The 22,569-nt window shown below is 34.8% G+C and overlaps 1 long non-coding RNA gene across 1 annotated transcript; it reads left to right on the top strand.

Annotated features, from left to right (window-relative positions):
- Positions 1–17,535: 17,535 nt before the first annotated feature.
- LOC107774210 (uncharacterized) lies at positions 17,536–21,887 on the top strand. The gene is made up of 3 exons (XR_001645452.2): positions 17,536–17,692; positions 18,373–18,444; positions 21,464–21,887. It is a non-coding gene; the product is annotated as an uncharacterized LOC107774210 (long non-coding RNA).
- Positions 21,888–22,569: the final 682 nt, after the last annotated feature.

The raw sequence follows: 22,569 nt of genomic DNA on the forward strand, positions 1-22,569 counted from the left end.
TATGACTTGAAAATGTCTTACCTCGAATACTTGCTGGGGATAACACTGTTGGGGAATTATTTACTTACCTGTTGGGGGGTAAAATGTTATCAGTTGGGGATAACGCTGTCGAGGATAACACTGTTGGGGGATTCTGATTCTTTCAGAACTAGTGCTTCACTGAGCTCAAGTTTCATCCCTTTGCTGGGGAACAACTTCCTCCATAGAACTTATTATGTTGGGGGCAACACTGGTTCTAAGACCACTTCCCTTGAGACTGGCGTTATCTTTATTCTTTCCCGCATGGGTACCTGACTTCCAGAAAATTTTCTAAGCAGAAGGAAAATTTTCTGCCCCAGTTTGATAATATCCCTTGCGGCATGCATTTCTGGCATCAATGTCATTTCCTTTACCTGTTTCAAATTAAACAAAATTTGTTAGTTTAAAACATAGTGGTTGGTTGTGATACCCCTACTGGGATGGCTTTTCCCTTTCTCCTTCCTTGCTCTGCGTTCCACAGCTTGTTGGGGATGATATTATGTGCTGGGGATAGTCCCTTCCTACTGGGGATATCCGTCTTCTTTTGTGACATAGCTCGGAAGCTGGCATTTCCCCGACCTTTTAGTCCTAGTATGAATTTCCCAAATCATGCTCATTGCTCTCCTTGATTTGCCCACGGGCTTTGGCCTTGAGGTTTATAACTTTGGTTTTGGCAAGGATATCCCTTTTGACACTCGTCAATCCTTTTGTCTATTCCCTTTTGCTGGGGATATTTTCTTGACACTGGCCTCGCGCTTGTTCCTCGCTGACTACACCATTTGGATGCACTAGTTAGATCTCATTTTGTATAATTGGGAAGCTGATGACATATTTTGAAGTCAATTCACACTTATTATGACCAGACAGACTCTATTGGGGAGTTTTTCTATGAAAGGAGAAAGACAAAAGAAACAAAATAAAAGACAAAGGAAACGATGACTCTTTTACAAAAGAAACTATAAATAAAAACCTATCAAACGAAAACACCGACTCTAATGGTCATGACATGCACATGTGGCCTATCCTCTGTCGTCAATCATCTTTCAAGACCTTCAATTGGCAATTCCCCATATGGTTCCTAATCTTATTCGACTTGTAGTGCCCGAAGGGTTTTCACTATCAAGCCTCTCTCATTTTGGTTTTTCTCTCAGCTTTCATCGCCTTATGGTGTCCGTGAAGATTTTCACCGATAAGACTCTCTCATTTGTATCACTTTTCCGCTGGGGATTTGGAGTGTTGCCGGTATGACTCTCTCTGCTGGAGATTAGAGTCCTTTCTGTTGTGGAACAGAGTGTTATGTTCGCCGGTAAGACTCTCATTTGTCTGACTTGGCATCTTTTGCAGACTGATCAGAAGGTCTTTCTTTGGACCGTAATGTGGTTTTTTTTGGATAAGCTTAGAAAGAAAGGGTATTAAAGGCTCAAACAAAATAAATTGGAGGTTTAAAATTACAACATTCGGAACCAATTTTGCTTACCACAAGCGCAACCCTTGCCCCAGTTTCTTGCTTGGGGATTATTTATTAATTTTTTTTTAATTTATTACACCATGCATACCATGCACATTATGCACACTATGCACCATATGACCGAGCTGTGAAGCGCCTACGTATCCTCTTTGAGGAATCAGGTCAAACGTAGTTCCCAATTCCTCTTTTTTCATTTGACTTTCTTTTTTTTTTTTTGGTTACCATTTTTCTTTTCTTTTCTTTTTCGTTTTGTTGTTTTTTTTTCTTTTTTTTTTCATGTTTTCATGCCATGCTCGCGTTTTCTAGTCGTTTTTACTGATTCCGAACGAGGGGTATGAAAGAAAAATAAGTAAGGCTCAAAAAGGGGTAACGAAGGATAAAGTGTTTAGGTAGCAGAACAAAATGCCTTCGTCATTCCAGTCTTCAAAACATGCCAAATGCAAACAATACAACAAACAATAGATTTATAGTCTCTTCCGACGGTGCTGGGCTTGACAATTATGTTAAACATATGTTTGTTCATTTGTCACTTCTAAAGCACCGTTGGGCGACACTCTCATTCTCTTTTATTATGAACGACCCTCATGCCAATTTAGGCGAATCTTTATTTAACGGTTTTCTTTGTGTTTGCCCCAGTTCCACATGACTCGGGCTCCAAATAATCTCAAACCGTTCTTATTTCCTTTAAATGCTTTGATCACCTTCTCAGGGTTTTATGATTAACTTTTAAGACTAGGCCCAAACTGGGTGCGCATGTCATGTCCCTAGAATCGGCATTGAACAAAAATGATAAAAGGACTAAACAAAAAGATGACTGGAAATAATAAAAGACCGGATTTTGTATTAGACTACCGGTGAAATGGTTTAAATAACAAAATAAACAAAACAATTCAGAACAAAATCCTAAAACAAACTGGACAAGACAACATCCGACTTATAACCCTAATAATCCGAACAACAGAAATGACAACAAAATGAGCCACCACAAGCTTCTCTCTTGCTGACCAAGGAACGAAACATCCTCCCACTTTATCAAAATTGGTATTTTAGCCACTGAGCTTTGCATCAATACTGCCGAGACCATTACCAGCTTCAATCTCATCAACCTCCGTCGGCAAGTTCTCGAGGGGGTTCGAGTGCTCCATGTCACTGTTATTAATCACAACCCGCCCTTCTCGGATCATTTTCTCTACTTCCCTTCTCCAACTATGACAGCTCTCAATGTTGTGCCCTATGACATTGGAGTGGTAGGCGCATCGCGCTGCCGGATCAAAGCTCCTTGCAAGTGGATTTGGAGTACATGCGGGGAGTGGTTCAATCGAGCCAGCATGCCTTAGCCTTTCAAACAGACTGGCATAAGATACCCCGATAGGGGTGAGAGCCTTTTCTCGTTTCAGCAACCTCTTCATTCTTGCATGTTGACAGGGCCGGAAACCTGATCCAGATGGCTTTTGGTAGGCTTGTATGGGTGGGTAAGCATTTCGTGGAGTCGGGTACCTGGGAAGTGAGGTATGGCTTTTGAGGTCACGGGGAAAGAAGTGGTGTTGGGGAGCGGAGAAACATTGAAGAGTGATGGAGCTACTCGGATAGCTGGGAAAGCTGCCATAAATGGGTTGGGATGGAGAGTATGGAGAATCTTCCATTATGGTGTTGGGTGCTTGGGAAATGACCGAGTTCAAGAGGCTTGGAGGTGGAGGGGGTGGTGCTTTTCCCGTTATCCATGCTTGATACATGTCTGCCACATGTTGTCTCAGCATTTTCACTTCTTCTACCAACCTGTTGTTCTGTTCGACCAATTGTTGTCGGTCATCAGTACCGATCCACTCGGTTCTGCGGTTCTGAGCCATTGTCCTTTGATTTTGCTTTGCAGGGAGGAGTTACCACAACCAACCACTTTCTATATATGGACACATCAAAGGGAAGCCATCACGTTAGTGTTAGGGCATTGGACAGATAATCATGTATCAGAGATACAATGTACCTAAGCAGTTAGACAATTGTGCCCCCTGAAAATCTTCCACACTCTCTTTTATTTATTTATTATTATATTTTTTTTATATTTTTTTTATTTTGGTGGTGGTCTAATCTTATGGAGATTGCCTACGTATCATGACCCCGCATGAATCAGACCGAGCGTAGTTCGGACCCAATAAAAGATAAACAATGCTAAACATTTTTTTTTCAATTTTCATGTTAAAACAAACTGAGTTTCAAAGATTTGAAGATGACCTACAAGTGGAAAATCAAACAACCCACATATTCTAATTAAAAGATTTACAAATGGCCAATTTCTTTCCCCGTTTGACAAATGCAACCAAACGGATATTTTTGCAAATGTGGCCCCTTCCAACTTTCACATGAATTTGAGGCCGGGGAGGATTATTTTATGACACTTTACACACTTGTCCATTCTTTTACGAAAATAACCTTTCGACAACTGACAGATACTCTAAGGTTATTTCGGCAAGAACGGTTCAAGACGCGGCCGAAGTTGGCTCGGGTTATTTTGACTAAAAAAAAATCCAAACGGTATTCACCTGACCGCTGACTCTTTTTTTTCTTTTCAAATTATACTAAAAACCTGATGTTGCAAACACGGCCCTTCAGCGCCTCGGGGACGAAGATTTATAGGGCTGTGTGGGTCAACTTAGACCAAAATCCTAAACAGGACCCAAAAAAAAGTGGCTGTTTATGCAAAGTCAGCCTTCCGGCGTCCCTCTTGGGAACATTCGGCTATTTTTGACAAAACAGCATCACCCGACTTATTTATGACTCTTTTTATCATTTTTCGAATTAGAAAAGTCAATATTGCAAACACGGCCTTTCAACGCCTCGGGGACGAAGATTTTTAAGGCTGTGTGGGTCAACTGGTCAAAATCTTAAAAATGACCCAAAGGTGGTTGTTTATGCAAAGTCAGCCTCCCGGCGTCCCTTTCGGTAACATTCGGCTATGTCTTCATAAAACAGCATCACCCGACTTCTCTATGACAAAATTAAAATTTTGACATATTTTTTTTTTTTTTGGCTATTTTAGCAAAAGGGAAGGTTGGACACCACTAGACTTATTTATGACAAAATAAAAAATTTTGACACGTTTTTTATTTATTTTTTTGGTTTTTGACTATTTTAGCAAAAAAGGAGGTTGGACCCGATGAGGGTTGCCTACGTATCTCACATCCGGTGAGAATCAAACACGCGTAGTTCGGGCCTCGCGAATAAGTAAATGAACTAATATATTTTTTTTAATTAGAACTGTGAAAGAACTGCTTCAAAAGAAGAAAGGAAGTATATATATATATTTTTGATTGATTTCTTTTTGAAAGAAAGACTTGTAAAAATTCCTTTTCTTTTGATTTGAACTTTGAGAATTTAAAAAGTAAAAGGAAGTTTTTTTTTTTTTTTAATTTCCATTTGTTTTTTTTTCTTATTCTAAAGAAAAAAAAAGAAAATATTTTTGGAATTTTACTTTTGATAAAAGAAATGCTTCTAAAAAATATTTTTTGAATTTTGAATTTTCTTTTCAATTTTGAAAGAAGTATCAAAATATTTTCGGATTTTTTTTTTATATAAAAAAAACATTTTTATTATTTTTGTTTTATCAACAATGGAAAATAAAGATATTTATATTATTTTTTGCAAGACATATCTTTTTTGGAATTTTACTTTGAATTTTCTTGGCAAGACAAATACTCTTTGCAACAAATAAAGATATATATATTTTTTGGAAATAAAAAAAACTTTTCAGATTTATATATATATATTTGCGACAAATAATGAAAGTTTTTTTTTATTTTTTTTATTTTTTTGCATTTTCATAAGCAAATAAATAATAAAAAAACCATTTTAAAAATAAGACTCTTTTTCATTTTCATTTTCATTTTCATGGCAAGACAAACTATATATTTTTTTCTATTTTTATTTTTTGAAAAACAAAACAGAACAACGACTCTTTTTTTTTCTTTTCTTAGCTTTTAATAAAACAAACTAATAAGACATTTTTTTTTTCATTTTCTCAAAAATTTCTGCAGAGTTTTGACAGTATTTGGGCATTTGTTTTCTTTTCAAAATAAACAATCAATTCCCTAACCGCTATTTCTTTTTTTTTTCAAAATATTATTCCTGATATTCACAAGTCAGTCAACACACAAGTCCGTATCAAATTAATGCGCAAGTAGTAACAAGTAAGATGCATCAAGATGGTCATTTTCATTTTTGGTGCACCTGTCCTAGACAGACCCAACCCCTGTGTTGAGCCTCCAAAGTCAGATGCACGTGATGCAAACAAACGTTCCTACTAGGGATCCGGCATGTGGCTTTGTTATACTAGGTTCAGAACCTGGGTGTTTGTTCTAGACCTGGCTTACCCGAGCGGACAGCTCGAGCCGAGGGGGTAGCGTACCGGGAATACAGAAGCTTCACCGGCTTAGCAACTTGTCCGAACCTCGTTCTAAATTGGGATTTTACACTATACAGAAAAGAAGTCGTACGAAGTACACCCTTCTTCATGATTTAGAAGACTCAGAGAGGAGATGGGTTTCGGCACAGTTTATACACAGTTCACGTAATATCAAAGCGGTAAAAGCAGCATTTAGCACATTAGGCTCAAACATGTAAAAATCAGATAAAACCAAATATAACAATTTATATGAGCTCGAATTTCTAACCCTGAACCACTGGTTCTGGGTTAAGTCCCCAGCAGAGTCGCCAGAGCTGTCACACCTCCTTTTTCCGCCCTCGCGAGGGTACAAGGAGTTTTTTCCAATTAAAGGACAGTCGAAACGGGATTTGTTTATTTATTTCAGAGTCGCCACTTGGGAGATTTAGGGTGTCCCAAGTCACCAGTTTAATCCCGAATCGAGGAAAAGAATGACTCCATATTACAGTCCGCGAACCAGAAATCCGGATAAGGAATTCTGTTAACCCGGGAGAAGGTGTTAGGCATTCCCGAGTTCCGTGGTTCTAGCACGGTCGCTCAATTGTCATATTTGGCTTATTTATCTGATTTTAATACAATTATGAACCAATGTGCCAATTTTAACTCTTTACCACTTTATTATTATTATTTTTTTTAAAAAAATTGTGAACATCGTTTAAAACATGTCTTTGGATTACGTCACATGAAATGCACCCGCAATCCGGAACACATTTTTATTCAATGTTTTAGGATTTAGATTTGGGTCGCATGAAATGCGCATCCGAGTTTAAGAAGGTAAAATTAATTAAATCGCGCCTAAAAAGTCTAGCGTATCATTATTTTGGGTAGGGCCGTGAAATTTGCTAAAACGGCTCCTCCCTAATTCTAAGCGATTAAATGTACATTTATTGAGGGCCCCGCAATCTATACATTTCATTAAGCGAGGCTCATCTCATTTATTTGGACAAATCTTAAAACGACTACATTTTTCTATAAAAATGAGTCTCTAAAATAAAGAAAGAAAATCCTAATTTATTACTAGCTTTTATTATTTTAAGAAGACATGACATGCTAATTGCTTAATTAATACAAATATTGATGAAAAAGGAATTTCACTCTTAATTTCGAAATTATAAATAAAATAAAAATTCAACAACTAATATTCAAAATAAACAAATATAGCTAGATTAAAACTCAGCATTGTTATTTTTTTTAAAAAAAAAATTATTGAGATTAATTATTCACAATCATTTGAAACTAGATTTAACCATAATTACTAAAGCTTATTAGAAAGTTTATTTGACTTAAACGTTCTCTTAATCTTGCTTAAGCTCAAGTCATGCCTTAATGCCTAATTTACGATGTTTAATTTAAATTCGTGTCTTAGCTAAATTTAGCTACTTGTTCATGATCAACCTATAATCTTGAAGCCTTCATAACTAGTGAATTAACCTATTTTGCCGAACTGATTTATTACAGACTAACTTATGATATTATTTTCTTATTCCAGTTATTATTTAGTAATTCATGAAATAGCTTAAATACAATCAACAAAAGGAACAAAGAAATAAAAACGAAATTAAAACTTCAAATTTTCATTCTTCATATGTATTCACGCTTCATATTTCGGATTACAATAAACAGCTTTTCAGTTGTGTACCTGATATTGGAAGCAAAGAAAATGAATATGAGAATCAGCAACAGCAGTAAAATCAGTACAACACAGCAACAATAGCCCAGCAACAGTAACAACCCAGTAACAGACCGGTGGAGTAGTAATCCAAAAAAAAACAAAAGCTTCCAGCTTTTATGAAACAACAATTAATTCTGATTTCAAACAACAAAAGAAAACAGAATATTTTTTTTAGTTTTTTTTTATATTTGAAAGCTTAAATATTTTTCGGAATTTTCTATCTCTTAAATGTTCAGCCCTTTTCTCTCTCTTATTTTCAGATTTGTTTCTCTCTCCCGTTTTTTTCCTGTCTGTGTATTTCTCCATCTGTATTCTTGTTCTTTCTTCTTCAAGACTTCACATATATAACACATCTCATAAACCTTTTAATCAATTAAATCAATACTTTTTCTCTACCTAACCCATTATCTTTCCACTCATCCCCATTACATTAAATAAACATATCACACCACCCCATTATATTTTGTCCCCCATGCTTTATTTAAAATAATGCAAGATTCCCCTTTAATTTAAATCTTGTCCCCCCTTTATATTAAATAATCATATCACAACCCACCCCATTTCATTTTGTCCCCCATGCTTCAAATAAACAATTTCAAAATGTACAATTCCTAAACTACCCCTTCCGACCTAACTGAAATTACCAAACTACCCCTAAACGTACTACAAATTTACCAAACTACCCATCAGCTATAACACATCAATTAATCAAACTTAACCAAAATATAGACAATATGATCAATTTCTAACAATGTTCAAACAACAATATAAACATGGATGAACATCATAACAACAATATCACATGAACACGATTTTAACAACATTTCAACAACAAATCACATGAACACGAATTGAACAACAAAGAACAACTAAAATTTGATTGAACAATATTTTAGCAACAAACAATCCTATTTTCGGATTCAACAACAACAACAATCAAAGTATGAAGATTTCTAAATTCAATCATATTGAACTTAAAATCAACTCTAACAACATTACAACAAACAATTCTTATATTAAACTTAAAACAAGATTATGAGAACAATTCAAGCAATAATCATAAATGGTAAACAAGAAATCAAACTATACAAAATTCGGATTCAAGATCATCCAAACAAAGTATGAACATGAATGAATCTATTTTAAGACAACAAACATGATGGATTAAACGATTAAAACAATATATTCCTTTAATACAACTAAATTCTTTAAACAAATAACAAGATCGACGAAGAAACAATTATGAACTTAAACTTGAACTTAACAATATTAACAATTTCTAACAATACATAAACACATGAAACAAATTGAAGAAATAGTTGATTAAATTTCAATTTGAATCTAACAAACATCAAACTAACAAATACTTACTTAAACAATAATACAAACATGAAATAAACATGAAAACAACTAATTAAACTTCTATTTTGAAATCTGAAAATTAATTTAACAAACAACATGAACACAATAGAAAATTATTTCAAAGATGAACAACGAACAAAACAAGGATTAAATCATTTAACGATTTTGGATCCGGAAAATATCAAACAAAATATGAACAAAAATAAAACTCAAAAACAACTAACCGGAGATGAATCAACGACGAACTTTGATTGTAAACAAATCTGTCCAAGCCTCGACCAAAGCTCGAACGAAGGACGACGAAGACGAAGAAGAAGTAGAAGCAGCGGCGGAGGAAGGAGGAGCAGCGGCAGCATCGCGGACAGCCATAGCTGCTCGTCGCAGCTGGACACGGGCAGCAGCTGGTCGTCTACTGCTGCTGCGTTCAGCAGCTTATGGAGAAAATGGAGCAGCAGTTCGGGAAGCCATGGACGACGCAGAGGCAGCAAGAAAAAGCAACAAACATGGCGATGGGTTGACGACGAAGACGCAGCCATGGACGAGCCTTTTGAGCTTGACATGGAGAAGATGGGCTTCTTGGTGGTGTGTGCGCTTGTGTCGAAGGAGATTAAGCTGCTGGAGCTTAGCCATGGCAGCCATGGATGTGTGTTTTAGAGTTTGGAGAAGAAAGAAGAAAAGAAGAAGAAGAATGATAGGGGGGGCGGATGACTTAGGTCATTTTTAGGGTTTTTGGTTTTTTTTTTTGTTTTGTTTTGTGTCTTTGAAATGCAAGATAGGGGTATTGGGTCTTTTGGGTTATGGACTGGGTCGACCCAGTTCTAAATGGACTGGGTCGTAGGGAAGATTGGGCCATTTTTTGGGCCTATGTCTTGAAATTGAAGAAGAGGCCTAATTCCGACTTTCTTTATATTTTCGCTCTCTTTTCTTCTTTTATTTTTTCTAAAACTAAATTATAAAAATACTTAAACTATTATTAAGAACTAAATTAAGTTATAAAAGCGCAAATTAACTCCCAATAACAATTAACGCACAATTAAGTATTAATTAAGCATAAAATTGTATATTTGGACATTAAATGCTAAAAATGCAAACGATGCCTATTTTTGTAATTTTTAATTTTTGTAAAACAATTTTAATTACTAACAATTGTAGAATTAAATACTACATGCAAAATGCGACATATTTTTGTATTTTTTTTATTAATTTAGCGAATAAACACGCACAGACAAATACAAATAATTCTTCAAAATATCACAAAATTGCACACCAAAGAAAAATCATTTTATTTTTGAATTTCTTGGGAGTAATTCTCAAATAGGGCAAAAATCACGTGCTTACATATATATTGGTTTATAATGAAAATGCATAACTTAGTTTATTTTCATAATTGCTTAGTTATATAATTAATAGTAGTTATTAGCTATATTTATTTTAGCATGACCTATATAGTATTTTGGATTATGTTAATTTTTATTATGGCTTATTAATTAGCAATGAAATTTTATTATCTTTGTTATTAAATATTTTAGTATAATGCTATGACTTATCTCATATTATTGTGTTATTTTCTTGAAAAATACATTATATAGTTGTATCTTACTAGGACTAAAAAAATATTGAAGTACAAGTTGCATATTTTGTGCTATGAAGACTTTACCGAAAAAAATCCCGAAAATCGAAAAACCCGAGGAAAATCGAGATTGAAAAATCCAACTTTGTTTGTTTGGTTTGATTTATAGATTTAAAAACTCGACATCATTGATTTGGTTTGGTAATTAAAAAATTCGAACTAACCCGACTTATTACACTCATATTCAAAGACTTACATATTACATTAATGGCAAAAATTAGCTTCATTTGAATCATTCCGAGAACCAATGTTCTCCCTTTTATAATTACCACAATGATAACCATTATATTATTTTGTCCCTCCACGTTCACATTCATACATTAAACCGCTTGTCTTCTTTCAGAGTTATGCACGGATCGAATCGCTTGGAGCAATATTTCTTCTTAAATAGGAGTTGTTCCATTTATCATTTTTGATGCTAGTAATATAGGTGAATTGATGGTCAATATTTCTTCTTAAATGATTCTTCCCATTCACAAAGTATTGAAACGTTCCAAGTTATTAAATGTTTTTTGAAAAGAAAAGTTAATATTGCAAGAAAAAGATATTGACATTAGAAAACAATTAATTATCGTGATTGGTTGTTATACGAGGTGTTCCATTTTAAATTTTGATGCTATCGTAACATATTTCTTCTTAGATAATTCATCAATACTCACAAGGTAATGAAACTAATTTTTTTTCAAGTAATATTGCTGTTGGAATTATTCATAATGCAAAGTCAAAAAAAAATTCTTTTTTTAAATTCCATTTACAACCAATAGCCATGAGTTTTTTTATCTATTTCCAAATAGCCTCTTGCATGAAGCCTTAAAGTCAAGTGTTGAATGGCTTTGACAAATGACTATGCAAATCTACCATATGTCTTCATGCATGGAAGACAAGATACACTTGTCAATATTGGAGCCAAGTGGACTACCATAATGGGACAAATGTCAAAAGTCTCTCGACACTTGTCATACATGCAACCTCCTTAATTTCCTATAAATATGTTATGAATTGGCCATCATAATCACTTAATTCTTAACCAAGAATTATTTAGCTAATCATTCCTTTCTTCCTAGTCATTTTTTTGTGAATTATCCAACACATAAAATACCTTCATCTTCTCTTCTTCCTGGGCAACTGTTTTGTGCAAATTTTAAACTTCCAGCCACGAGTGCACGTGTTTGGAGGTGTTGTGGAACCTTGGAGAGCTACCGGCCTTAACGATTTGCACCCAATCGAGCCGAAATCGCTTTCAAGGCAGTGGCTTGCCACGACACATTATTTTTGATAAGTTGTAGTCTTCTTTCCGTGTTGTTCTTAGTCAATATTATCTACTGATTTTTCCTACAATTTGAAAGCGATTTTACATATAATATTGACTAATGGCCACCACTTTGAACAAAGCACTTCCTGATCTCACAAAGCTTGAGCCTTCAGATGAAAATAATTATAAGCGTTGGTCCCAGAAACTTTTAGTTTTCTTTGAACAATTAGAAGTTGATTATGTTTTGTTTAACGATCCTCCTGCTGATATTGTTGCTAATAGTTCTAATGCTGCTAATATTGTTGTTGCTGATGATGCTGCTAAGAAGAAATTTGAAAAGGATAATAAAACAGTAAGAGGGCATCTACTTAACCATATGACTAACCCTCTCTTTGATTTGTTTATAAATTATAAATCTACTAAAGTCATATGGGATAGTTTGGAGAAGAAATACGGTGCTGATGATGCAGGAAAAAAGAAGTATGTCGTTGGAAAGTGGATCAAGTTTTAGATGGTTGATGATAAGCCAATCATGGAACAGGTTCACGAGTATGAAAACTTAACTGCTGATGTTTTGAACGAGGGCATGGAGATATGCAAAGTTCTTCAAGCTAATGTTTTGCTTGAAAAGTTTCCACCTTCCTGGAGTGATTACAGGAATCAACTAAAACACAAGAAGAAAAACTTAACTCTTCAAGAACTAATCAATCACATGAGGACCGAGGAAGCAAACCATCTCAAAGATGAGGAGTCTGAACGGCTTAAGGATAAGATGAAATCTCTCTCTCTTAATTCTTCTAAAGCTAACCTTGTGGAATCTTCTAGTACCTTTGTAAAAGACAGGTTTAAAGGAAAATAGAAGAAATGACATGTGAAGAAGCAGAATTACTTCACTAAGCCAGAAGGCCATATTCAAAAGTCAAAAGGACCTTGCTACGTCTGCGGCAAAATTGGTCACAAGGCTTTTCAGTGCAACCAGAGACAAGGACAAAGCTCAAAAAATGGAGGAAAAGCTCCAGCCCAAACCAACCTTATTGAGGGTGGTGATGTCATTGTTGCTGTGGTTGTTGAGGCAAACATGGTGGCTAACAAGATTGACTGGATACTGGACACAGGCGATACAAGGCATATTTGCGCCAATAAATAGTTGTTTCACGACTTTGAGGAATCTGCTGATGGCGAGTATGTCTACATGGGTAACTCCACTACAGCTGAAGTTATGGGTAAAGGAAAAATTCTCCTTAAGCTAACTTCTGAAAATTTTTTAGCCTTGAACAATGTTCTGTATGTACCCTCCCTTCGTAGAAACTTAGTTTCTGGTGCGCTTCTCAACAAAGCAGGTCTTAAACTTTTTTTTGAATCTGATAAAGTTATTATTTCTCGTTGGGGAGACTTTGTTGGGAAGGGTTACCTTAGTGGGGGTTTATTTGTACTAAACATCGCTCAAGAGATTACTAATAATGCTAGTACTTTCAATTCTGCTTATATTGCTGAGTCTATTGATTTGTGGCATGGTAACTAGGGCATGTTAATATTGCTTCTATTAAAAGACTTAGAAAAATGGATTCCTGCAGTTAATGTTGATAATTTTTCTAAGTGTCCTGTTTGTGTAAAAGCAAAACATACCAAAAAGTCTTTTAAGAATGTAACTAGTAGAAAAACAAAATTGCTTGAACTAGTACATTCAGACTTAGCAGATTTCAAAAACACTGTTAGCAAAGGTAGAAAGAAATCACCTTTGTATATCTTCTTAAGTCAAAAGATGAAGCTGAAAGCATGTTTTTAAAATACAAGGCAGAAGTAGAGAATCAATTAGATTCTTAAGTCAAAAGATGAAGCTGAAAGCATGTTTTTAAAATACAAAGCAGAAGTAGAGAATCAATTAGATAGAAAAATCAAGAGATTTAGGTCTGACAGGGCCGGTGAATATAGTACTAATAATCTAGAAGCCTTTTGTGAGTAAAATGGTATTATACATGAGATTAGTGCTCCCTATACTCCCTAACAAAATGGTGTAGCCGAACGGATAAATAGAACCCTTAAGGAAATGATGAACTTTATGCTTTTGAGTTCGGGTTTATCTGATAATATGTGGGGGGAAGCTGTTTTATCTGCATACTATGCTCTTAATAAAGTTCCTCATAAGAAGTTAGATAAGACTTCATATGAGTTATGGAAAGGGTTTGCCTCTAACTTAAAATTTTTGAAAGTATGGGGGTGTTTGGCTAAGGTTGGTATACTTGATTTTAAACAAGTAACTGTTGGACCCAAGACTTTTAATGCTATTTTCATTGGTTATGCTCAAAATAGTGCTGCATATGGATTTATGTCTTTGAATGATAGTTCTATTTGTGAATCTAGAGATGCAAAACTTTTTGAGCATGTTTTTCTATTAAAAAATAATGTGCCTAGTGATGTGACTAATAATACTTCTACATTTATGCCTGTTAAATCTCACATTGTGCCTTCTTCTAGTGTTACTACTAATGAGCATGAAAATAACCTTAGAAGAAGCAAAAGGCGTAGAATTGAAGCTAGCTTTGGTCCTGACTTTATTACTACTTTCTTGACTGAACATGTTGATCTTGATATTTTGAGTGATGAATTAGTGTCAATCTATTTAATCGAAGAAGACCCCAAGACATATAGTGAAGCAATGAGGTCAATAGATGCTAGTTTTTGGAAAGAGGCCATTAAAAGTGAATTAAACTCTATAGTTTCTAATCATACTTGGGACTTGTCTGATTTGCCTAAAGGTTGTAAACCTATAAGTAGCAAGTAGATATTTAAGAAGAAATTGAGACCTGACCGTACAATTGAGAAATATAAGGCTCGACTTGTTATTAGGAATTTTAATCAAAAGAAAGACATTGATTACTTTGACACTTATTCTCCTATGACTAAGATAGCGACTATTAGAGCTCTTGTTGCTGTAGCTGCTATTCATAATTTGGTAATACATCAAATGGATGTTAAAATGGCTTTCCTAAATGGTGATTTAGAGGAAGAGATCTATATGTCTCAACCTGAGGGATTTATGATCCAAGGACAGGAGAATAAAGTATGCAAATTAAGAAAGTCTTTGTATGTCTAAAGCATGTACCTAAACAATGGTATGAAAAGTTTAATAACATATTAGTGGATAATGGTTTTGTTGTTAATGCATCTGATACTTGTGTTTATTCCAAGATGATAGGATCATGTTGTGTTATTATATGTTTGTATGTGGATGACATGTTAATCTTTGGCCCTAATGTGAATGTTATTAATGAGACTAAGAATTTTTTGTCTTCTAAATTTGAAATGAAAGATCTTGGAGAAGCAGATGTGATTTTAAGGGTTAAAATCAAAAGAACTTCTAATGGTTTTTCATTGTCTCGGTCTCATTATATTGAGAAAATGTTGAAAAGGTTTAATTATTTTGATGTAGCACCTGTGAGAACTCCTTATGATTCTAGCATACACTTAAAAAAGAATAAGGAATCTAGTATTTCTCAAACTGAGTATGCTAAGATAATTGGTAGTGTAATATTTTTCATGAATTATATACGACCTGATATTGCTTATGTTGTTAGTAGATTGAGTGGATATACTCACAACCCTAGTAGTGAACACTGGAATGCTCTTCATCGTTTGCTAAGATATTTGAGAGTTACTATGGATTGGTGTTTGCATTTTAATAAATTTCCTGCTATTTTAGAAGGATTTTGTGATGCAAACTGGGTTACTGACAATGATGAAGTTAGCTCCACTAGTGGCTATGTGTTCACTTTGGGTGCAGGTGCCATTTCATGGAAGTCTTCAAAATAGACTTGTATAGCACGATCTACTATGGAATCTGAATTCATTGCTCTTGAGTTGGTAGGGCAAGAAGCCAAGTGGTTGAGAAACTTATTGGCAGACATGCCTTTATGGGGAAGACAAGCTTCACCAGTTTCTCTATATTGTGACTCACAGGCAACAATTGAAATTGCCAAAAACAGTGTGTACAATGGAAAAAGAAGACATATCCGCATTAGACATGGTGCGGTAAAACAGTTGTTGAAACATGGTGTTATTTTCTTGGAATAGTTAAGATCCGAAAGAAATTTGGCGGATCCTTTAACCAAGGGTTTGGCAAGAGAGTTATCCTTGAAACGTCGAAGGGGATGGAGCTACCCATGGATTGAGGAAGTATGGTGGATACCCGTTTGTGGTCAAACGAAGCCATATGAGACCTCAATATGCACTACAATTCCTATCCCTATGGCGTGTGGTAGTGCTTTATAAGGTTGAGCTTATTTTGCCCTTAATGATTCCATAGCCTTAAGGTAGTCTATGTGTAGATAGACTTGATGGAATCACCTACGTGAGTGTAAAGGTGCGGTCGCCTTTTATGAAAGACTTGAGATGCCTTTCTAGAGCACTCATGAGACCCAATGTATGTGCATGACCATAAAAGCACTTTGTTAGTACCGCAGAATTTGCATAAAATTAAGGATATAGTATGTGTTGTGGGGGTCTCAGCTAATGTCCATTCAGTTCATGAGTACTTCACTTTGTGAATGTTAGTTGTCGCCTCATTTCACTATGTGTCAATTCTAATTGAAAGATATTGACACTTAAGTACATGTTCCTTTTTTTGCTCAGAAGTGTTCTATTTTTGTCTTTGCATTAGTGGGAGATTGTTGGAATTATTCATAATGCAAAGTCAAAAAAAAATTTCTTTTTGAAATTCCATTTACAACCAATAGCCATGAGTTTTTTTTAATATCTATTTCCAAATGGCCTCTTGCATGAAGCCTTAAAGCCAAGTGTTGAATGACTTTGACAAATGGCTATGCAAATCTACCATATGTCTTCATGCATGGAAGACAAGATACACTTGTCAATATTGGAGCCAAGTGGACTAACATAATGGGACAAGTGTCAAAAGTCTCTCAACACTTGTCATACATGCAACCTTCTTAATTTCCTATAAATAGGTTATGAATTGGCCATCATAATTACTTAATTCTTAACCAAGAATTATTTAGCTAATCATTCCTTTCTTCCTAGTCTTTTTTTTGTGAATTATCCAACACATAAAATACCTTCATCTTCTCTTCTTCCTGGGCAACTGTTTTGTGCAAATTCTAAACTTCCAGCCACGAGTGCACGTGTTTGGAGGTGTTGTGGAACCTTGAAGAGCGACCGGCCTTAATGATTTGTATCCAATCGGGCCGAAATCGCTTTCAAGGCAGTGGCTTGCCACGATACAGTATTTTGATAAGTTGTAGTCTTCTTTCCTTGTTGTTCTTGGTCAATATTATCTACTGATTCTCCCTACAATTGCAAGAAAGAGATATTGACAATTTGACATTAGAAAATAATTAATTATCGTGATTGGTTGTCATACGAGTTGTTTCATTTATCATTTTTTATGCTATTGTAACATAGGTGAATTGATTGTCTATATTTCTTAGTAAATCATTCATCTTAAGATATTGAAACTACTTTATTCAAGTAATTAAATATATTGTCGGCATTGTTACTTTCGATCTTCATTAATAAAAATATCCTTGGCTTTTTAAAAGTCGAATCGGAGTATGAATTGCTTGATGACGCGGGCTTATTTGGGATCCGGTGCGTTCAATTGAGGCAACCCACAATTTATTGTTTTCGAAAAACATAAAAAATGAGAAAAAACAAAATACAAAAAGATTTTTGTGTAAAATATTCGGAACCCCACATATTCCCCAAACCCCTAACCCTTTCAATAAATAAAAAATTTCCAAACCCCTTTCCCCTCAATTCTCGCTCCCCGACGCCGAATCTCCCTCGCGTTCGCTGAATGTCGGCACCACCACCGCCTCTCCCGTACCTGCCGGCGACAGGTAAGCCTCCTCCGCCTCTTCTCTTCCCCTTTTCCCTGTCTCTCTTCTCCTCTGCTTCTACCCGTGTCCCCTACCCCTGCGTCCCTTTCCCTCTTTCGCCCAGGGTTCCGCTTGTTGTCTAATCAGAAAAGAAATTGCAAAGGGCATTTCGTTAGGGTTTTTTGGCCCTTTTCCGTTTAAAAAATTAGTTGTTTTGTGGTGTTGTTGTAAGTGAAAATGATTGAAAGACTTGGTAGGCGTTTGGACATAAGAATTGTAAAATTTGAAAAAATGGTGAAAATTTCTTTCTAGTGAAAATGGTATTTGAAATTTAGAGTTGTGTTTGGACATAAATTTCAGTTTGGGTTGTTTTTGAAGTTTTGTGAGTGAAATTTTTAAAAATAACTTTTTGCATTTATTCAAATTTTCGAAAATTTCCAAAATGCATGAAAATTGGAAATGTTACGAACAAACGCCAATTTCAATAAAAAGTGAATTTTTTTTGAAAAAATCTTCCATCAAATTTTATGTCCAAACGGGCACTTAGTTTTATATGTAAAGTTTAGTTTTTTATGCCTTTGTTGGGGTGTTTTATGGTCCCCATGGCCATTTTCTTGTCTTTTAGAGCTTCTTTATCATATTTTTTCTGATTGTTGTTGTTGTGTAGTTACTGTTGTGATCTTCTTTGTTCCTTTTTTTAGGTTCCTTTGCATGTGAAAGTTATTGAAGACGATGAAAAAGTTGACCTGGTTTTCCACTGTATGGGTAACTAGGTAATTTCACTTGAACTTGTATATAATGAGAATCTGCTGCATGTTTTGCCCGGTTATGAATTTGGTTTTGTTTGATATGATGTTGTTTTGCTGAGTTTACAAAGAACTTAGGGCTTACAAAGTGAAACGGCTTTTAGTAACTAGACCTTCTGGAAGATATTACTTGGTAACAGATGATGGTATGAGGACCTTACATTACTTATTCAGTAAGGAGTTTAGGGTTATAAATTTCTTTGTTTGTAGTGCTAGGATAAGGAAAATGTGAATTCATGTATGACTGATCTTTAACAAGCATAACGCGCTTTATGGTTATTTCAGCTTGAAGTATCAATGAGCTTGGAGAAATATTTTCATAAAGTACCTTCCCAACTCCAATCTAATTGTTCATATACTCTAGCTTGAAATAGGAAACCATTTTCTTACACTGTGTCAAATGTATTCTCCTATGTGTCTATGAAGTTACCAGTTAGCATATTTGTCCTACTTCATCTTCTTTAGTTTACTGCTGGAAATGACAGCTTTTTTCACTCTTTTGTCTGATATCTCAGGTTAATTTAGAGGTTTTAAGGTGACTTCATTGACATTTCTCTTTCTTTTACCTCAAAGAATGGGACATTTACAAAATCTTAATTTCGGTGAGGACGAATTCATTACGCACGAAATAGAATAGTTAAAATATCAATTCGAAATTCCCTCAACATATGCCAAGACAAAACACAACGATATACTAATACTACATCAACACTCCTTTTCTATCAAGCCACTTCAACTTTCAAAACAATTTAGCCAAAGATATGGTTTGAATAAAGTTGTGTGAAGGTCAAAAAGGATTGTAATCATGTACTAATACTAGTTAATTTGAAGACAACTTCTGCTTTAGTTGATGCATACTGAAAGTTTGACTGCCCAATTAGTGATTTGATACTTTCATAAACTTCATAGATCGATGCCTCAATTATGATTTTCAGAAGAACCGGAGATTGATAAAGGCAAGAATTATTCTTTACTTGGTCAATTTTAAACATTGAAAATGAAAAACCCTAGTTTAAACCACTATTTAATGAATCACTAAATTTGATGGAGATTGTTGCTCCCAAATGCACACGCAAGTATACGCGGTTAACAAGTAATAAAGTGATAATATCGTACCCACCATTAATTTAAGTCCACCAGATTCTGATTATTCGGTCAGCATAGCAGTTGTTTAGTTCAAATCAATCTATGCGAAATGTTAGTTATTTACTCGCAATTGGATACTTTCATTGCAGGGGTTGAATCCACCACAAGGACCCATATAATATTACTAACGAGGGGGTGAATCCAGGCACTCATTAGATTTTGATGTTATCAAGAACACTCCTCTTTGTGTTACTTATTTGCGTGTTTAATTAGTAATGGGTGTTGTTATCCTTTATGCGATATTTGTATGTGTCTTTGTGGTGGATTCACCCCTGCAATGAAGGTATCCAATTGTGAGTAAATCTACTAACATTTTACATTGATTGAATTGAACTAAACAACCGCTATTTTGGCCAAATAATCAGAATTCGGTGGATTGAAAAATAATCGTGGGTTCGACACTCTATTCATCACTTTATTACTTGTTGATCGTGTATACTTGCGTATGCATTTGGAAGCAACAATCTCCTTCAAATTTAGTGACTCATCTAGTAGTGGTTTAAACTAGGGTTTGTCGTTTTCAGTGTTCTAAATTCACCGAGTAAAGAATAATTTTTGCCTTTACTATAGTCTTCAGTTATTCTGAGAATCATAATTGAGGTATTGCTCTATGAAGATTATGAAAGTATCAAATCACTAATTGAGCGGTCAAAATTTCAGTATGCATCACCTAAAGCAGAAATTGTCTTCAAATTAACTAGTACTAGTATATCATTACAATCCTCTTTGATCTTCATCGAGCTTTACTCAAACCATGTCTTTGGCCAAATTGTTTTCGAAGTTGAAGTAACTTGATAGAAAAAGAGTATTGATGTATTATTAGTATATCGTTGTGTTTTGCCTTGCCATATGTTGAGGGAATTTAGGATTGTTGTTTTCATTATTCTGTTTCGTGCATAATGAATTAGTCCTCACCAAAGTTAAAGACTTTGGAATTGATGCCGTGGTTTATTTTAAGCTTTATAGTAAGTTGTGTGTTAATTTTCTTATTTTGTGGTCACTAATATATTTTTTTATATCAAACAATAGATGTGTCACTAAGTATTCCTGTTTCGTATTGTGTCAATCAACAAAATTTTATTTTATTCATCATTTGCACAAATGTAAATTTTGCTTGCTGTTTTATCTTTTTGTTCTTTTTGGTGTATTGTTTTGAAATGTACCACTAGTTGTCTGAAGTATTATACCAAACCCGAAAATTTAATCTCTTTTACTTTGGTGTAGATTGCACATCAATTATTCAAATGATCAGTGACAGATTTTTGATTTATGCACCAATAGTATCCAGCACAAAAGCCATTACTTTAGGAAGAAAGAGCTTAAGAAGTAAATTCCGGAGGAAAAAAATGACCATCTTATCAAATTTATAGAGGATTTGTGCTAAATATCAAATAAAACAATTACCTAATAACCTCTTTGTGCCTGTTACTAGAAAGCTTAATGCATTCCAAAAAATTAGCTTACAAATATATATATACATATTATGTTTTCATGTCGATGAACTGACAAGCCTGCAAAATGTCCATTTCTTGTTCTCGTGATCGTTGGATGATGATTTTAAGAGTGAAGTTATCTTCTTCTCATCCGGCCTTTTGGTGTATCTCTGTCCCTCAAGTATCTTACAAGCCTATTATAGCAATCATTATTTGGAAACCTTTTCTCTTGTTATAAAACTGAATTGAATCTTGAGTAGCTCAGCAGTTTTACTTCCAATGGTAAGTAATTAACTTTCTTTTGGCTTCCTACGAGTAGAAAAGGTAGATGAGGATACTGAATGATAAATCCATACACCTCTTGGAAATACTCAATGATTGATTTCATGTTCTTTCCTCATCAACAGGAAACTTGCAATGAGCATGAGAAATGCAAATCATTAAGAGCTACAAGAATGAAAAAGGAAAGTAAAACTGAGCAATATGAAACTAAAAGTACATTAGCTCCCTTTCATAAACCCGGAAATTCATTATTTCCTTCGAATATATCCCCCGTGTGTAACTTTAACTTTGATTAACGCGCAAGTGATCAATCAGCTTTTATCTAAAGCAGTAGATTTTGGCATCAAGGGTATCAAGGTCTTGAGTCCAAGGAGACAGTCAGATTTTTTTGCTTAAAGAGCATTGCGAATGATGAATAATCTGGGAAATCCTTAAGAGAGCATTGAGAATAATGAATAATGTGGAAAAGAACGCTTTTTCTAGACTCTAAACATATGCTGCTTTATGGTTGATCTTCTTAAGAAAGTTAAGGACAACTAATTTGATTCATTTGTGTAACCTGTACCTTTACTCGATGTGCATCTAACGGTGGCCGTGAGCTAAATCTTTTGCCAAAACTTGACCAACAAATTCAACAACTGGACCAACAAATTCAACAACTGGGATGGTTCAATGAAAGCTGTTGTTGACATGTCTGTTTGATAAAAATAAATAAATAAATAAGTTGTAGTCGGATAAATAAAGTTGGAAAATTTCAATGTTTACAGAATTTATGATTTGTCCTTTCAATATTGATTGACAATCCCATCTGAGCAGGTTTCATGCTCTGGTAAAATCCCTTCCTAGACGGAGGCACATCTAGTATTTCAAGAGGATAGGTGCACTATTGTGTAGAGGTGGATCTAGAAGACCGTCCGAAGTGGGATTTGAACTACCAATTTTACTCGTAGAGGTGCACCCAATAATTATTGCACTACAAGACTCTTTGAGCATGAGTGCACACTCATATATTTAAGTTTCTTTGAAGAAATATTATATTACTCCATTATACATGGTTTAGGGAGAGGAGTATGAGGTCATGTGAACCCATATCTTATGACCTAGATACACCCCTGCTCCAAGACTGTAAGCCATTGCCTAGTGTCTGGTTTTTTGATATTAGGAGAATAGAAGAATCTCCCAACTGATATGTACCTAAATGAACAAGTGAAGAACTAAATAAAGGTAGATA

The sequence above is a fragment of the Nicotiana tabacum genome, chromosome 1 (assembly GCF_000715075.1).
Source record: "Nicotiana tabacum cultivar K326 chromosome 1, ASM71507v2, whole genome shotgun sequence".
Lineage (NCBI taxonomy): Eukaryota > Viridiplantae > Streptophyta > Magnoliopsida > Solanales > Solanaceae > Nicotiana > Nicotiana tabacum.